The sequence below is a fragment of the Vigna unguiculata genome, unplaced genomic scaffold, assembly GCF_004118075.2.
Source record: "Vigna unguiculata cultivar IT97K-499-35 unplaced genomic scaffold, ASM411807v1 contig_202, whole genome shotgun sequence".
NCBI lineage: Eukaryota > Viridiplantae > Streptophyta > Magnoliopsida > Fabales > Fabaceae > Vigna > Vigna unguiculata.
In genome coordinates this window covers 7,025-24,561 of record NW_021010905.1, presented here as the reverse complement: position 1 = coordinate 24,561, position 17,537 = coordinate 7,025, and the positions used below count along the sequence as shown (strand labels likewise).

Sequence of the window (17,537 nt, the reverse complement as noted above, 5' to 3'; positions counted from 1 at the left end):
TTATTATTATTATTATCTGATTTTACAATTTGATAACCATGTATTACGTCCAAGTGCAGAAGACACTAGTTGTTTTGGCTTTATCTTGGTTCAGTGGGAGCAGCTGTTGCTGGTGCCATTTATGGAAAGAAAGTATTCAGCAAGAAAAAAAGAGAGGTAGTTAAGTTCCAACAATTATCTTAAATTCAGACAAGTGGGATATTAGATGATGATGATGATGATCAACGTAGGGTACCCTAGAGGATTCATGGTGATATCTCACACATTTAGTGGGCACTTCCTTTCTCAACATATATACATATATATATATATATATATATATATATATATATATATATATATATATGTATATATATATATGTATATATATATATATATGTATATATATATATACATATATATTGATGAAGGCGTGACCACCTCCTTAGAAGCTCCCTCAAGAAGGATCACTAGAAGCATATCTAGAGGGGAGTCTTCTATTCCATCACCTTTATCTTTGTTTTGCATTACTTTAGTTTTAATTCCCTAAGTTGGTTTCTAGTTGACTTATTTTGGTTGACTTGTTGACTTTGATCCAAAGTTGACCTTTGACCAAGATTAGATTAACTTAAACCAACATGCTAATCCTTGTTTGTCTTGCTTTGTAGGTAATTAAGAGAAAGTAGAGCATGGCTAGGTGGCACTTGGTGATTGGAGCACTTGATGAAGTGGAAGAGAGAGGAAAGCAAAAAGCATAAAGCAAAAGCAAAAGTAGACATGTACCTTATCTCCTTTTGTCTTTGTGGTTTATGCCTTAGAAGGTCACTTGGTCTCCTTCCTCTTTTGGCCTAGAATCCTCATGGGAATGCCTCCACCAATCATCTCCCTTCACTTGGCCAAGACTCACTCTCACATTAGGTTTAGGGTTTGCTAGTTAATCCTTTTTCATGTTTTTGTATTTGCTAAAGGACCCCTATGAACTCCTATTTAAAGGGTGCTCCTTGTCTTGTAAAAGGGTTGATCATTTTGTTTATAAACTATTGTGTTTCAACCATTACATTTTCGTGAGCTCTCCTTCCTAGAAGTGAACTCACCTTTGCCTTATCTTGCTTGCAAGTGGCGGCACCATCACTCATCTCTAGGGCTTGGTTGGCTTAGATCCCCCCCTATGAGTGGCGTGCTTCTTCCATGCTTCATCTTCTATGCTTTCCATTTTTAATGTTTCTTCTTTCATTTTGGTTCTTTAAGTGTTGTTAATGTCGTGTGAGTTTAAGCTTGAATCCAACTCTCTTCTTCCTTTCATGAGCTTGAGAAATGAACCTTCACATCTAGATAGCATGCTATCTTAATGTCCAGTGGAAATTTTCAAAAAGTTTTCTTAAACAACTTCACCATATTCATAAATCTAAAAGGAAACAAGATAATCCTTCATCATATATATATATATATATATATATATATATATATATATATATATATATATTTATATAACACACAACATTTTGGGACTCTTAGCTAGTACTGTTTATATCTTTTAGTTCTCATAATTTGCTGTAGTGTTTTATTTTGTAATCTTGAGGACTAATATTTATATGATTGTGCTTAATAAATGTTATAAGAAATGTTAGTCCTCAAGATTACATATATGATAGAAAATAACTTAATAGGTTTGTTTTTTTTTACATTGTGGTCTTGCTTAACAACTTGTATTTGCAATGTGTTGTAGAGTTTATAGTGTGCACACCTTATTAGGACCTTCTAACAATAGTTTTTTAGGACTAAAGGCTAGAAAATAAATATTTGTAGTTTAAAAGAGAGTTATAAATTGATAATTAATACTCTCACTCAAGATTACTAAACTTCAAAGTTTACCACTACAAAAATAATTGTTTTTAGTGGGGGTTATATTTGACGTTTCTGGGGTTTTAACCTCACTAATGGTTTTACCAGGGGTTTGCAATTCCTCTTGAAGAGCAAGCGTAGCTAACAGATTACTGAGGTTTTTAACAACCCCTGGAAATAGTGTAACTTACTAGGGATTTCGAAAATCCTCGTTAAACCCTCGTTAATGCATGGGGTTTTGAAAACCTCGGTTAATGCATAGGGTTTCGAAAATCCCCGTTAATGCTTGGGGTTCGAAACCCGTCAATGCATGGGGTTCGAAAACCCCATTAATGTTCAGAGGTTTTTAAAAACCCCGTTAATATCCAAAGTTAGACTTATATTATTATGGCATTGTTATAATGGTAAAATTGTACTTTCTTTATAATTGATTTGTTGAGTTAATTCTTTGAGTACTAAAAGAACCTTATCCTATGAATTTTGTGGACTTTGTTCAATTGCTTATTTATAAATGAAATTACACATGAAACTACACAGAATCAATACACTAATAGAATAGAAACAACCACCAAACTCATCTGACTCTCAACTTAAGTATAAATGAACATATAAATGAATAGAAACTGCACTTCACTGTATCCAAGAAATTAAGATATACATATATGGAAACTAAGATGATCTTGAAATCCATTATTTTCGTCATAAAATTTTTAAGAGTACATACAAATTTTTATTTTATTAATGCAAATAGGACGATGTTGCAATATTGGTATGTGACACACATGCATGCACAGTCATCCACTGTTTTTCACTGCCACTGCTTAAATTACTACTACATCTACCAAGAGTATGCTTAAATTGGATGATGTTGCCCTAATCCATTGTCAAACCACAATTTCTGCATAATAAGAAAACACGAAAGTAAAAAAAAAGAAAAACATAATTGATCAGGATCTACATATATATGTCATGCTAATCTCTACACTACCCATGGCATCATGTGAAAGTAAGTCAAAATAAAGAGGTGATTAGTCAGATAACACGTGCATTTTAGTTTACAACTAGTATAGAAACCTAAGAGTTGATATAATTATTTTTTGACTTATAGTTTAATGAGTTTGGTTGCATAGGAAAAAAAGGTAGAGAGTGTCATAATAATTGTACCAAAACTCTTGAATTTACTAATGTACATGGAACTATGAGGTTAAATGGGAGAAGATGGGAGGAATAGGAGGCCATGAAGAAAACCAACTTACCAAAACAAAAACTCTAAAGCTAAAAATTGTTAGAACTACTTAAAGACTTTCAAAACACTTTTTCACAACTCAAAACAACTAAGGAAACATGTAACAAAGCTCAAAACAGTAAAAATAAAATCAAAACAGATTAAACAGTTAGTGAAATTGAAAAATTCAGCAAAAAAGGGTTAACATAGAGGTAGGAAAACTGATTAGTCCATTCAAAATTCAAAACAGGGAATTAAACCACTATTATATACTATTAACATGATCGAAACGAAAAAAAAAAAGAAAAATAGTAAACTGATGAAAAAGCAATTCAAACTGAAACAGTAAAACTGGAACAAAACAAAGAAAAAAATTTGACTCAAATTGACTTAAAGATCAAAGCAGTATACAAGATAGGAATTACAATAGATTACAGTAATGCTAAAGGTTTTCTGACCAAAATCAACAAGTTTTTAATTCAGTGATTGTAATTTTCCAATTTTATTCGTTACAATTTACTTTATTTTAAAGAAATAATTCCTTTTCACAAAATCACTGATCTTCTTTATAAAAAATGGAAGACAATTGTAACCATTCAAATGAATGTTTGTCAATTTCTCTACAAACAGAATGTTTCAGAATGAAACATAGGTCTTAATCAGAACCTCACATTATATAACCATCTCAAACTTTTAAAGGTAGTAAGTATAAATATAATTTTCTTTTTAAATATCACGATTTAATTTTACATATAAAATAGATTTTCACTATGAATAAACTAAAACTTTTAGAAACTATAACTTATCTGAAATTAATGTTTATTCAATTTTCTTAGCAATCACGGTCAACATTTATTTGTATAGCATAATAGAGAAATGTAAACTCTAAAAAGGGCATGACCATGGTTTAAAACAACAGAATATCATGGAATCAATTATAATTTTGCACATAATTAAATTCCATAAATACATCTTTTACTAACATGTGCCCTTCAATTTTATTTTCAATAGTTGAAAGAAATTTAAAGGGAATGAAAACCGTTTTCAGTATGGATAAATTCGCATGCATCAGATCATTGCTTGTTTGCCATTGAAAAGTACACTTAGTATATATAGTAAATAATTATTGAAGGAGGTCCAATAGAGAAAATAAGGAATGTGAAGATTTATGCTTAGGTGACCTACTTAACACTGTACATTATTTCCATTACTCACTAGATATAACCATCCTAAAAATTCTTTGTCAAGTTAAAAGAAAAAGATCCCTAAAGATGAAATGTAAAAGCAATAAGAAGAATAAAAATAAAAAAAGAAATCAAGCAAAACCACCTTTAAGTGATGAAAGGTCCTAGTACCTTCTCAGTCCTTCCTCAAATTTGCTTGCTCCAACTGGGAGAACCATGATTTTCTAATAGGAATTATAGAAGAAATAAACAACAAATTGATAAAGTTATGCTTAAATGATTAAATTTGTGTTGAATGAAAATCTATAAGCTAGTTACCATGAAAATGTATGAGCCCCAGGTTATTTCACTATTCATTACTTTGTTAGATGAAAGGGACACAAGCCTAATGGAGGCAAGACAGGTAGAACACTAACGACAATGTCTAAGAAACTAAACTCCAAAAGAAACCTTACTTGAATGGCCATAGTACTCCCCACATGTTTTCCACCACTTATTACAGTGAAGGCGGGAATAAGAAGTGTTGGGTTGGTTTTTCCAGACAAGTCAGTAATGTGCTTGTAAAGTGGTACCTGGTATGCTTTTGCTTTTATTTTCATGATATCTCGTGACTGAACATATATACTTATTTCCATATTAAAAGTTAAATGAACTTACAGAAATATTAATTGACAGTCATACATTCCTTCTTTTTAGTAGCACCAACTTTACAAGCAGCAATGGACACAACTAATATAGTAGTGGCTCCAAGTTCCCCTGCAAATAACATTAGAAACAAAAAAATATAAATGCACCACCAAAATTATAATAGATTCATTAGTCCATAAAATCAGATAACATAACAAAGCATTCCTTTATCCAAAATACATTAAGAATTGGGACCACTTCTAGCTTTTAAAACGCTTAGCGGCATATAAAGCGCAAATGAAAACTTTTGCACCTTAATAAACCATCTAGAGCAATACCACATATGCTAACATCAAACATCAAAATTTGTATTCTTCTTCCATGACTCACTTCAGTATTCTGGAAAGAATTAAATAATTTTTATTTCAGTTTGGTAATTAAATTCATATAACTCTCCAAATAAAGTTTTAAATTAGGTGATTGCCTTTCTCTTATAAAATTAGCATTTGCAAAGCATAGTGAACCGGGACTGATGCGAATCACCAAAATGCTCAGAGTGCTTGTGGCCATAGTATATATAGACTAACATCACAAAATGCTTTTGTTCTTGGAACTTGGCCTAAAACTTCTATCCCTGGCCTGATTGATTGTATCAGTATCTTTGCAATGGAAATTGACAATCACGGAACAAAACAAGGGAACTTAGGGCAAAATCAAGAGATAAATAAACGAACCTATTCGTGGTGAGAATAGTGAGAGACACACTGAAATCAAAAGACATAATTGAATTGAGACGAAAATAAAAGAATGGAGATCGAAAGAACGACGAAATTGAAAGCAATGAAAATGAAATCAAACAACGACGAAATTGAAAGCAGAGAGAAAGGTGTTTATTAACTAATTTCAGGGAGAACAATGGACTCGAAAGAGAGAACGTCTTCCTCGTAAGACACAAGCCACAACCTCTTATGACACGAACGATAAAAGCAAAGAGATGAATTTAAAATTGAAATCAAAAGAGATGGAACTCAAAAAAACAAAAATGAAATTGAAAGTCACGGTTTACCTTAAGTGAAGAGCACGAACCTCTTTCTTTTCCTAACAACGAGTACATTCTTCCTTCTTCCAAAGCAAACATGTTTCTTAAGCCATAGAGAAAGAGAAAAAGTCACTTCCTAAAATACTCAAATTAAAATTTTAAAAATTACAAGATAAAGAAAATAAGTTGGCAAGGAAAACCTCTTATACGTAAGGGTTTATAAAACCCCAATTATGTATATATTTTAGTGGAGGTTCTTGAAACCCCAATTAAAATTATAAATTCTTGTAGTGTACTTTGGTACTTGAATAAATGAGATGAACCAGAAGAGGCCTAAAACCTTAACTCTAAAGTTAGGTTCCCACACATGAAAAATAATAAATGAAAAACATTACTTATCAACATTGGTAAACTTGAATTTTAATTTCATAATAGTTTATTTCAAATAAAACGTATATTAAAATACATAACATAGTAATTCAATATTATATGATGTCATAAATAAATCTTAATATTTTTTACTGTAATATTGTTATCATTAGATCATAATATTATATACTATTTTTCAATATTTTTTTATAGACGTCTAATATTATCATCTTTTTATAATTACTCTAGTTTACTATATTATGTATTTTGTTTTACATAATAAGGAAGTTGTTGGACGAGGCCAACAATCCACTAATTTGTAGCTTGGGCTGGACCTATCCATGAAGCGGAGTGGAGATAGGTATTTATGTTTTTCTATCTTGTTATCATGTAGTCATTGGTATAAGGTTATGTTAATGTCTCCAAAACCTATTTTCATTTTTTAAAGTGTATTTTTTGTGGCTATTTGTTTTCAGGCATATGTACTAAAGACAACATGCACCTGTTGTCTTTATGTTGACCTTTGGTTTTTTGTTATTGCTGTGGATGAGCCGACAAAGGGAGTAATAATTCAGGTTGCAGATAGTGAGAAAACCACATATATCAGATTATTTCTGGAGTTCAAGCACTTGTGATTTGGATAATGGCAACATTCAATCTCAGAGAAGTATCTTGTCTCACTTGGTTAGTCCTTGTTGTTCATTATATGGATTTAGATAGATATATTATTAAAATATTAATTTTTACCGTATACTATTGTATATTGTTTGCAAGATTTACTTTCCTTATTTAAGGGGAAAATAAAGACATACATGTTTCTTATTTCAGGTCTTCTTCTTTGGAATGAAAGTAGGCTTCAATGGATTGGAAGTGAAAAATCTAGCAAGCCTAACCAACAAAAACGTGAATCCAGACTGAAGTATGTCAAATGCATTTCATTTGGTCCCCAATTAACTGAATATTCTTTAAGCCACTCTAAATACACACGGGCCATGATCTTAGCTTATTCACTTTATATTTTTTGGGGGCTGGTGGAACACTTAATGACTGTCGAAAGTTTTTATTTTCCGGTTAACATGATTCAAATTAATATATTTTCTAGTTATATATATGGCCTTTTACAAAGCCAAAGTCTCCATCATATTTGCTTTCCATTTGTTATAGTTTCTTCCATGTAGATGACTTATTAGTCATTGTGTTTGTTGTGTAGTTGGAATGCAACTTACGAATGTTTGCTTGGGACTAGAGAACCTTTCCCCAAGTCCATACCTTTATCTGTAAGTGAACATTTCCTTAAAATTATGTTATTTCCTCTTAATTTATTTCATTTGATGTACAATGTTGGCATATTGTGGGACAACGTGTATATTATGTTTTGAATGTTGGGTTTTTAATAAACTTAAATGTATTAATCATTATAGGTAACTAGTCATTGTAAAAATTAGCCGTTGTCAGTGGTTAAGGGAAAAGGGAAAAGTTGTCTAGGATAAGGGAAAAGTTGTCACATTTTTACTTGAGTCACTGGGTGAGTTCATTGTTTTTATCTAATGGCTACTTTCTTTAAAGATCAGAATTTTGTTATGTAATTAAATGACACAAGACTTATATTTAGGACATGATGGAGAAATCTATTGAGAGGAGATAGAAAAAGCATGATAAAAGATTGTGAATCTGCTGCTCGTTCAAGAGCAAGGAAACAAACGATCTTTCATGTTATGTGAGTCTTTAATCTTTGATTAGTGTTTCCCTTAGTAAAAATCCTAATCCTGAACCATAAATGTTATAAACAGGCGTACATAAATGAATTGGAGAATAAAGTATCGGGTCTAGAAGAGGAAAATAAATGACGAGGAAATGACAGGATTAAGCGAAGTACATCTGTATAAATACTTGGGTATAACACTTTACTATAACTATATTCAATCCACATCTTGAAAATCTTTAACATTAATATTTTGAACAACATGATTATACAATCATGTGATTTTTAGATGTTTTCTTTTCCAAGCCAAAGGGCACTACTTTTCTTCCTACTTTTGCATTATCCTTGTGTTTTAGGATTTTTGTGGAAGAAACTTATTTCTATGCATCGTGATGCATAATTTTTACACCACTATTATATTTCTCCATAGATTTTTTTATTTTCTAGCAAGCATAAAGTGGTGTAATAATTTGTCCTTTTTAATATTTCTGGGCCAAGATTAGCACCCCTGCATTTATTTTCTCAACAAATTAAATGATTTGATTATGTGTGGTTGTTTTGGTGCACTACAAGAATGCGCGGTTTTAGCGTCCAAATTATGGCGTCGGATCAGTGTACGACGCAAAATACGAAGGCCAGACCCACGCAAAACTGACGGTAACCAAAATGTTATTTAGAAACAAAAATTATCTATTCGTAAAAATGAAAAAAAAATATTAATTTTAGATTCTCGTCGGTTTGGCCGACGCAAATCAACCAATAAGTTGTGTCGGATGGCCCACGCATAACAAATTAAATTGTTTGCGTCGGCTGGCCCACGCATACACCGCTGAGATAAAAAAAAAATAAACTTTAGGTTAAAGAGCAGGGGGAAAACTTCAGATTTCACTTTTCCCCCTTCCGCTTTCCCATTCCCTCGAGCCAGCCTCGACATTTCCCTCCTTCTCTGTGGCGTGCGTTTTCTTCCATGAGTGGCGAAACTCCATCGAGGCAAGTGGGCGACAAGAACAATACTCCAATGAGGCTAGCTTCTTCAAAGACACCACCTGCTGCGAGCTGCTCTCGCAAGATGAATGTCGTGACGAGCGTGGAGGCTTGGGCGAGAAAGGGGCGCCGACGAGCTTCCTTGCAGATTTAGGGATTTTCATAAGCGCGGTTTAGGGATTTTTGTTCGAACCCAACAGATTTTTGAAGCATCCAGGTTAGTGATTGTACTCCTGTTGATTGAACTTCACTACATTGTTGATTGAATTCCTATTGATTGAGTAATTTTTTGGTTATGAGATCCAAATTAGGTTTTTAGAATAAGCTTTTTAGGTGGACCTGTCTTCTGTGGATTTTAGACTTGTAGATTTTTGTGCGACTGTAATTTGATCTAATTAAAGTCACAATTTACTTAATTTTGTGTTTGCAATTTCGCTTCTAAATGAATCAAATGATATCCTGAATTATTGTTTGAAATGTGTCTGGATGCAGGTTTTGGTATTGTTGGATGCAGATTTTGCGATGTGCCTGGAAATAAACATTTGCGTGGGCTAAGCCCACGCCAACAATTATAAGGAAAATTGTTTGCGTCGGCTAAACCCACGCAAAGCCCTCTATTTTAGATATTTTATTTCAATCATTTGTGGGCTTGGCCTACGCATAGGGAATCATTCGTGGGCTTAACCCACGCAAAATTTTGAAAAATTTTCAAGTGTTCGTGGGCTTGACCCACGCATACGAACTTATTATTATATTTTTTATGTGTTTTCGTCGGTTGAGCCGACGATAAATAAGCAGCAAATGTTCGTCACCATTTGGCCGACGCAAATGAGCTTTGCATCGAGCAAAATGGCGTGGTCCATCTTGCCGTCGCTGGACCGACGAGATCATCATTTTTTCGTCGGTTTTGCACTAGTGGCGTCCGATTTTGGCCGACGAAAAAAACCTACATTCTTGTAGTGGTGGATCACATTTCTTCTGTACACAAATCATTGATCAATCGCTTTGGACTATAATATTTGATTCTAGTATATTGAAATAAAAGCACTAGATGGAAAAGAATCCTAAGCATGCAAGTTAAATGGTTATAGGTCTGGTGAGCCAAGAGCCTGTGTTGTTTAATGACACCATTCGAGCCAATATTGAATATGGCAAAGGTGAGGATGCAACAGAGGCAGAAGTTATAGCTATAGCAGAATTGGCAAATTCTCACAACTTCAATAGTAGTTTGCAGGAGGTAAATTATAGTGTCCTATAAACTCACTTTTTATAAAGACTAGTGCAACTATATGCACAAAATTCCGAATTTGCACTAGTTTTTAAGACACATGTGGTGTTATGAACAATGTATGAATTGGTCAGAGCAATATTTCATATATGCAGGGTTATGAGACAATAGTGGGGGAAAGAGGGATTCAACGATTTGGAGGGCAGAAACAAATGGTGGCAATTGCTCGAGCAATATTGAAGAATCCAAAAATATTGTTATATGAGGATGGCTTGATGGTGGTAATGACAACTCACCAATGACTAATGGTAAGTTTGAACATCACAATCTTGTGCTCTTTCGCTCTACAATCCATGACTAGTTACAAAACCACTGATCAAGTGCATTATTTTTCTTCCATTTTAATTGAATTGTATATCTATTGTTTATTGAAATATCTAGGAAAGAAAGTTATCATTTCATTTTGTTAGCTTGTATCAGGTTCTTTAATCACACTTTATACCTATCCTCTTGTATAGGTTAGATAACAACATGATTATCCTACAATAGTTGTAAAGTACACATTATATAGGATATATATCAAAACGATCCTTTCTATGATTATCTTTATTTTTTGGTTAGTTGTATATAAGGAAATTTTGATTCATGTGAAAGATTTGTCCAAATTTGATAGCAGCAACAATGATAATAAAATGAGAATCTCAAATGGTCATGTGGTTGGATATCTCTTTTTGTATGGAGTTATTTGAAGCAAATAGTAAGATAGTGAAAAGAGATTAAAAAAGTTCTAAAAAGGAATGCTTGAAAGAGGAGCTTAAATGTATCTGATTTATGTTATCTGATTTGTGGCAGCTTTTAACCGTAAAAAATGTCATATATTTTGTGGCGATTTTTAACCATCAAAATCTGAAATATTTTGTAACGGTTTTTAACCGTCAAAATCTGGTATATTTTGTGACGGTTTTTAACCTTTAAAATATGATAAAATATCATAAAGTAAAAGTAAATTTTGTAGCATTTTTTTTCTTTTCTGACAGCAATACCAGCGGTTATTTTTGTTTTTGTCACAAACAGTTTTTGACATGCGTAATTCTAACGGTTTTTTAAACTGTCAAAAATTTCATTTGTGACAGTTTTTAATCGCTAAAACTTGTAATTTTAACCGTAAAAAGTATCTCTTTTTTTTGTAGTGTTAACTGGGATTAACTAGCAAGAGTATAAACATAAATAATATAGGCACTACAAGAGGTTACATTTGAAATATTCGCCTAAGTTAACAATTACAGCCCACGATAGGAATAGCAATTCAAAGAGCACTCAGAGAATGAAGGCAACCTTTTTTCTTGTACATTAAGAACACAAATTGGACATAAATGATATAAGGAATAAAGTTTTTGGCAGAGTGAACTAGACAGCGAGAATTCTGACTTTTGGAATATATATAAAATATCATTATAATATTTATATAAAATATTCGTCTTAATTTAAAAAGGTAAAATTATTCGGATTTAAAAAGAAATTAGGATTAAATTGAATTAAAATAATAAATATAGAAAACAAATAGAGATTTTTCATATAAAAAATTGATACGTGACAAAGCAATAATTTGATTCATGGCAATTTTTTTAATTAAAAATTTTAAATTAAAATAAATTAAAAATAAAAAAAACATTGACATGTGACAGAATCTTAATTTGACACGTATCAGTTGTAGTTTTAAGAAAAATAAGTTAAAAATTTTAAAAATTAAAAAAATTAAAAAATCACATACTGACACATAACACACAATTAATATTGTCAGTTATGCCCTAATAAAATTAAATTGGAACAAATTTTCAAAAATAGGACCCAATTGGAATCTCACGACCGTTCGGACAATAGCCAATTGCCACACTTGTAGTCATGGAGGAGGTGCATGATAGGATTTTGTACATGGAGACTCACACACCACCATAGAGTTAGAACGTCTTATTCGTTCATAAATAAATTTTTTAATGTAAAATTCTACCCTATACTACATAATTATTCATTATTAAGTTTTTTTCATAAATTGATATTCAAACGAAGATTGTTAAAATTCACAAATAATGAGTAATTATTTAGTTTTACATGTACTATTAATAATTTTATGCAAATAATACACAAAAATTTTGTAGGTATTTCCTGCAAAATATAATTCTAAAACAAATGCAAAAATATATTTTACTAAAAATATTTCACACAAAAATATGTAGGTATTTTTGTGAATAACTTTTTGCAAGAAAAATTGTAGGTAATATCTTTTTGCAAATAATTAATAGTAATATTTTTTTTCAAAATTGTAAGTAATATCTTTTTGCAAATAATTATAAGTAATATTACATTAAATTCTTAAATATTTCTTGCCAAATATATTTTACATGAAAAATCAAAGGAATTTCATGCTAAAAAATTTTCAAAGAAAAATCTGCAAGAATTGTTTGCTGAAATTTTTCGATAAAAAAATTTGCAAGTAATGAGTATTTTTGTAGTAGTGTTATGGGTCTAATTTCTTCCTCTATCCACTTTCTCTTATTCTATTTTGATGTTAATTTTATGGAGTGTTAAGTTTCTAGGGTTGATTTTGCTGTAATTTTATTATGGATTCTGTGGTTATAATGAAATAATTTCTTTGGTTTTTTATTATTATTGAGGTTTTAATTTTTCTCGTCTCTTAGTCAAATAAAATGTAATGATTTTACAACCTAGTTAATTAGTAAAGTGTTTAAATCTATATGCATGCTAATCATGAGTTAAAGGGTTTGTAAATTCAATTGAGACGTTACTTTGATTTATTTTAGAAGCTTTTATGTAATTAAATAAGTTTTTACCAATATTGAGATTTTACTTTGATTAAAGGTAATCAATTTAACTAAAATTAGTAAAGACTTTACTTTGATTGATTAAACTTCTTATTTGGTGAGGAAACATACAACATGATTAGGGATAGTAAATTTAAGTGAGATTGTACTTTGATTGAATTTAATGTGGATTATCTAAAAGTTCTTATTGTTAATTGAGACTGTACTTTGGTTAAAAACAAGAATGCCAACAAATTATTTGAGGCATTACATTGATTGATTTGAAAATGTAAGACAACAATCATTGAGCAATAATATTTAAATAATCGATGATTAATCCATTTTGAAAAAGTAGTGGAATCAATATATTTTCTTTATAATCTTTGTTATATCATTTTATATTTTTGCAATTTTATTTCTTCCATCATTTAATTAGTCTTTTATATTTCTTTATCTTCTATTATTTTTATTTGATTTAACTAACCATTTTGTATATATTTTATAAGGACTAATTTATTAAGAATCAATTTCGTGTTCCTTGGGAGACCTTTGAGTTATCTTTATCCATCTTAATATTTTGGCTACTTTATTAACAATACTAAGGTTGTTATAGACAAGTAGTATTAATTTGATCATGTCAACGACAATGTTATCACTCCACAACCTCAATTCCTTTTTCTTCTCCATTCAACCTAACAAATTCATCACACTACAGTGCCAACCAACTCATAAACTTCAGCCTACAGAATACACATCACTCTTCATATTTTTGTAACCCCTTCCCCAATCATTTTTTTCAGAAAACCCACACACAAAAACCATCAATTCCTCTCCATCAATAATCATCTACCTCACACACGTTTCATTCATCAATGTGCCCTTTTAGCCTCCATTCCCTTCATCCATTCCATTTTTCATCTTCACAATAAACCCAATCATCATCATTGTTTTCACTATTATAAATTTCATTCTTCTTCTTCTTAATTCATCATTGGTTTTCACAACAAACCATTATAGATTCCATTCATTTTTATTCATCATCATTTTTCACCTACCCATAAACAATAAAAAACGAAAAACATAGACCCAACATACCATTATTTCCATCCATCACCAAAGCAATACAAGATAATGAAAACACAAATAAGAAAATTAAGAAGCAAAGAGGCATTACATTGGTGCGCAGTGGCGGTAACCAGTGGTGCGACACAAGTGATGTCTCTAATGGCGGCAGCGACGTCTCAAATGACCATGTGTTCATGGCCCTGACGTTTGTGAAGAAGAAGAAGAAGAAAAAGGCCATGTCACAACACCCATCTCAAATAAAAAATCACCACGTCATGAAAATTGTCTCGTTTATACAATGTGTCGTTAACAATTTAAAACACTGTTAGAAAAAAAGGGTTCAACTGAACAACATTAACCAAATTGAAACTTGATTTAACAAAAAAAAAACTAGGACCACATTGAAACAGATGAACAAAAATAGGAAGCAAAGTAATATTTAAGCTTGAATTTTATTTTTATTTTTTTATGGGTAATAAATACTCGTGGGTACTGGTAGTTGGAAGAGAGATATTTTTCTCATCCCTAGTTGGAAGAGAGGTGATTGGCGTGTGGGTAGATGGAAAGAAGAAAGAAAGTGGGAGAGAAAGAGACGAACATACAAGCGTAAGGAATTGGAGGACTGTTTCAAACATGCACAAAATGCAACAAAGAACATAGAAGATGCCTCCATTGTACGTCATGTTGGGGAGAGAGAATTCAGAGTGGAATTGTGTGGTTGATTGAAGCATCAGAGCTGAATTGGGAGAGAGTGAAAGAGGCCATTGGTGATCAAGGGAACACTCATATTTCCAATTTTAAGCAAACGAATCTAGGTTAGGGGAGCTTTACTCGTTAAATTTTTTGTTTAAGAATGAATTGCATGTTAAATGTAGTATAATTATGCATGAACCCCTTCTTTTTTGGTTAACTTCGAGTTTTTGAAAATTTCCAGAAACCGCCTAGTGGGCGATGAACTACCACCAGGCGACTCATGTAAGACCCGAGAAATTTAATTAATTAAATAATTAATTGATTAATAAATGCGGGTAGTGGGAGCCATTATGATAATTATGTTAGCTTTGATGACGTGTAATAGTACTAGCTCAAGTGGTTGAGAGTACTTAGGCATGTTGAACGGATTTGGGTTCAAGTCCAGTGTATGTCATTTGTGTGTTATTTTAATTGCTTATTATTTTAATAATAAACGCTTGGGCATGATGATTGATAATACAATCCTAGATTTATAGGAATTATCACGAAACATGAATTGGTTGTGCACTGGCTTTAAAGTTTGACGGTTGTGTGTTCAAACCTTGGCTAGCACATGGCTCTTTAATCGTTTATCATTTTTTTGCTACATTGGAGAAACTCTTGAAACCCTAGCAGCTATAAGGGAAGCCAAAGAGGTGAAGCCTGAGTAGTTACCTAACATGAAATCACAAGTTAATGTCTTTAATGATCATTTTCGTTTTTGGCAATCAATAGACTTAATTCTTAGGTTAGGAATTGTTAAAGAGATGGAGAGTGTGGTTTATGAGTTCCAATTCGTGGGGAGTGCTAGGGAGGTTTTTTAAAGCATGAAAATGTGATCAAAGGAAATTGTGCAAAGGTTAGGAAGGGTCTTGAAGTTAGCGCAATGTTCGGTGCAAGAAGGAATTCTTAGAATGCTTTGGAGCAGGATTTCCAGGTTAAGGGAGCTCTTTTATGTGTATAATTGTTTTATGATGTTTGTGTTGCATAATGCGTGCATGTGGTGCCTTGGTATGATAAAAACCTTCGTTATTTTAACGTTACTTGACTTTTTCCAGAAACCGCATGGTGGCATTGAAGGTCTGCTAGGCGATGCATGAATTATGTGTTGTTTTCTAGGTTTTTGTGATGAACCGTTTGGCGGCAAGTTTTTCGTACTTTTTGCGCAGCAAGAACCACTAGGCGCTGGTTTTATATCGTCAAGCATAGGGCTCTTGATTTTTTGGTGCTAGGCACCATAAGTTTTTCTGGTTTGCGTAGTTTTCGTAAAACTGCATTTTCCAATTTGTTAATCGTCCGATTTAGGTGAAATTTTGACAGGTGGTCCATAACATGTTGTTCTTCACTTTGAACGGTGGAGATTCGATTTGAGGTATGTAGCTAGAGATATATGTTACTCATGATTGTTGGTTGGGAAGTCTTTAAAATGCATGAATAAACTCTTGATAATTTCAAGTAACTACTAATGTGGCATGAGTTGGAAGCATGAGTGGGTTATATTGTAAGTCTCTATGAATTTGAATGTTTCTTTGGGTTAGTCACATGTTGAGAATTGGTTTATTGGTGAATGCATGTGTATCATTATAAATTAAATTGTTGCATAGGTGGTGCATAGAATCTTGTGCTTAAGTTGTTAAAGGGTTGCTGCTTTATATTTGATTTGAGCATGCATATTCATAAGTTGAAATTGAATGCTAACATGGATTTAAATGGTGGAGTATATATATATATATATATGAATAAATGAGTTATGTGCCTATTGTCTTATTATTTTATAATTTCATATGAGCATGGTTTACTTTTGGGTTCAAATTGAATGTTAGCATTGATTTAAGATGTGAGTATATATGAATTATAAAGGAGAGGAATTTGTGCTTATACTTGAAAGATTCATATGTGTTGTGATGTTGTAATTTGGAGTATATGAATATGTATGTTGATTTTTAGATGTTTGAGAATTGAATGGTTGAATGATAGGAAACTAATTAGAGTACCTAAAACCAGTAGTGCCACATTATTGGTGTAGCGCCTGGCGGTGTAGAGTTGATCGCTAGGCGATAGTCATAAACAGGAAAGTCTTGTGAGTTGTGACGCCCGACGGTGATATGTTTTGATTGGCTTATTGTGTTGGTCTTGGTCTGGGATATGCTTGACGTTGTCATGAGCGGGTAGGTTCATGACTGGTGATGAACACGTGATGATATGAGTGAGGAGATTCATATCCTGATACTCTTGTGTGGGGATACGAACGGGGAGGTTCATCTGTTCTGTGCTCACACTTGAGAGATGCTATGATTGGGGAGGTTCGTAGCTACTGGATCACGTGTGTTAGACTACGGGCGGGGAGGTCTGTAGAGTTGGACTACGAGCGGGAAGGTTCGTAGAGTTGAACCACAAGCGGGCCGGTTCGTGGAAGCATTGGAATCCCTAAGGCCAGCTTGAGTATGTACCTTGTGTAGCGTAGTGTGCTTTTCTTGTTTTCGTTATCATGATGTGATGTGAGACTTGGATCAGGAGATGTTGTGCCATGAGCGGGTAGGTTCATGGATGGTGGTGAACACGTGATGATATGAGCAGGGAGGTTCATATCCTAATACTCTCGTGTGGGGATACGAGCAGGGAGGTTCGTATCTTCCGTGCTTATACTTAAGAGATGTAGCGAGTAGGGAGCTTCGAAGCTGGTGGATCACGTGTGTTAGACTACGGGCGGGGAGGTCTGTAGAGTTGGACTACGAGTGGAGA

At 32.7% G+C, this 17,537-nt stretch overlaps 1 long non-coding RNA gene across 1 annotated transcript; it reads left to right on the top strand.

The window, feature by feature from the left end:
- Positions 1–6,869: 6,869 nt before the first annotated feature.
- LOC114171335 lies at positions 6,870–10,133 on the top strand. Its single transcript, XR_003601438.1, has 4 exons — positions 6,870–6,949; positions 7,094–7,184; positions 7,476–7,542; positions 10,043–10,133. It is a non-coding gene; the product is annotated as an uncharacterized LOC114171335 (long non-coding RNA).
- The last annotated feature ends 7,404 nt before the right edge of the window (positions 10,134–17,537 follow it).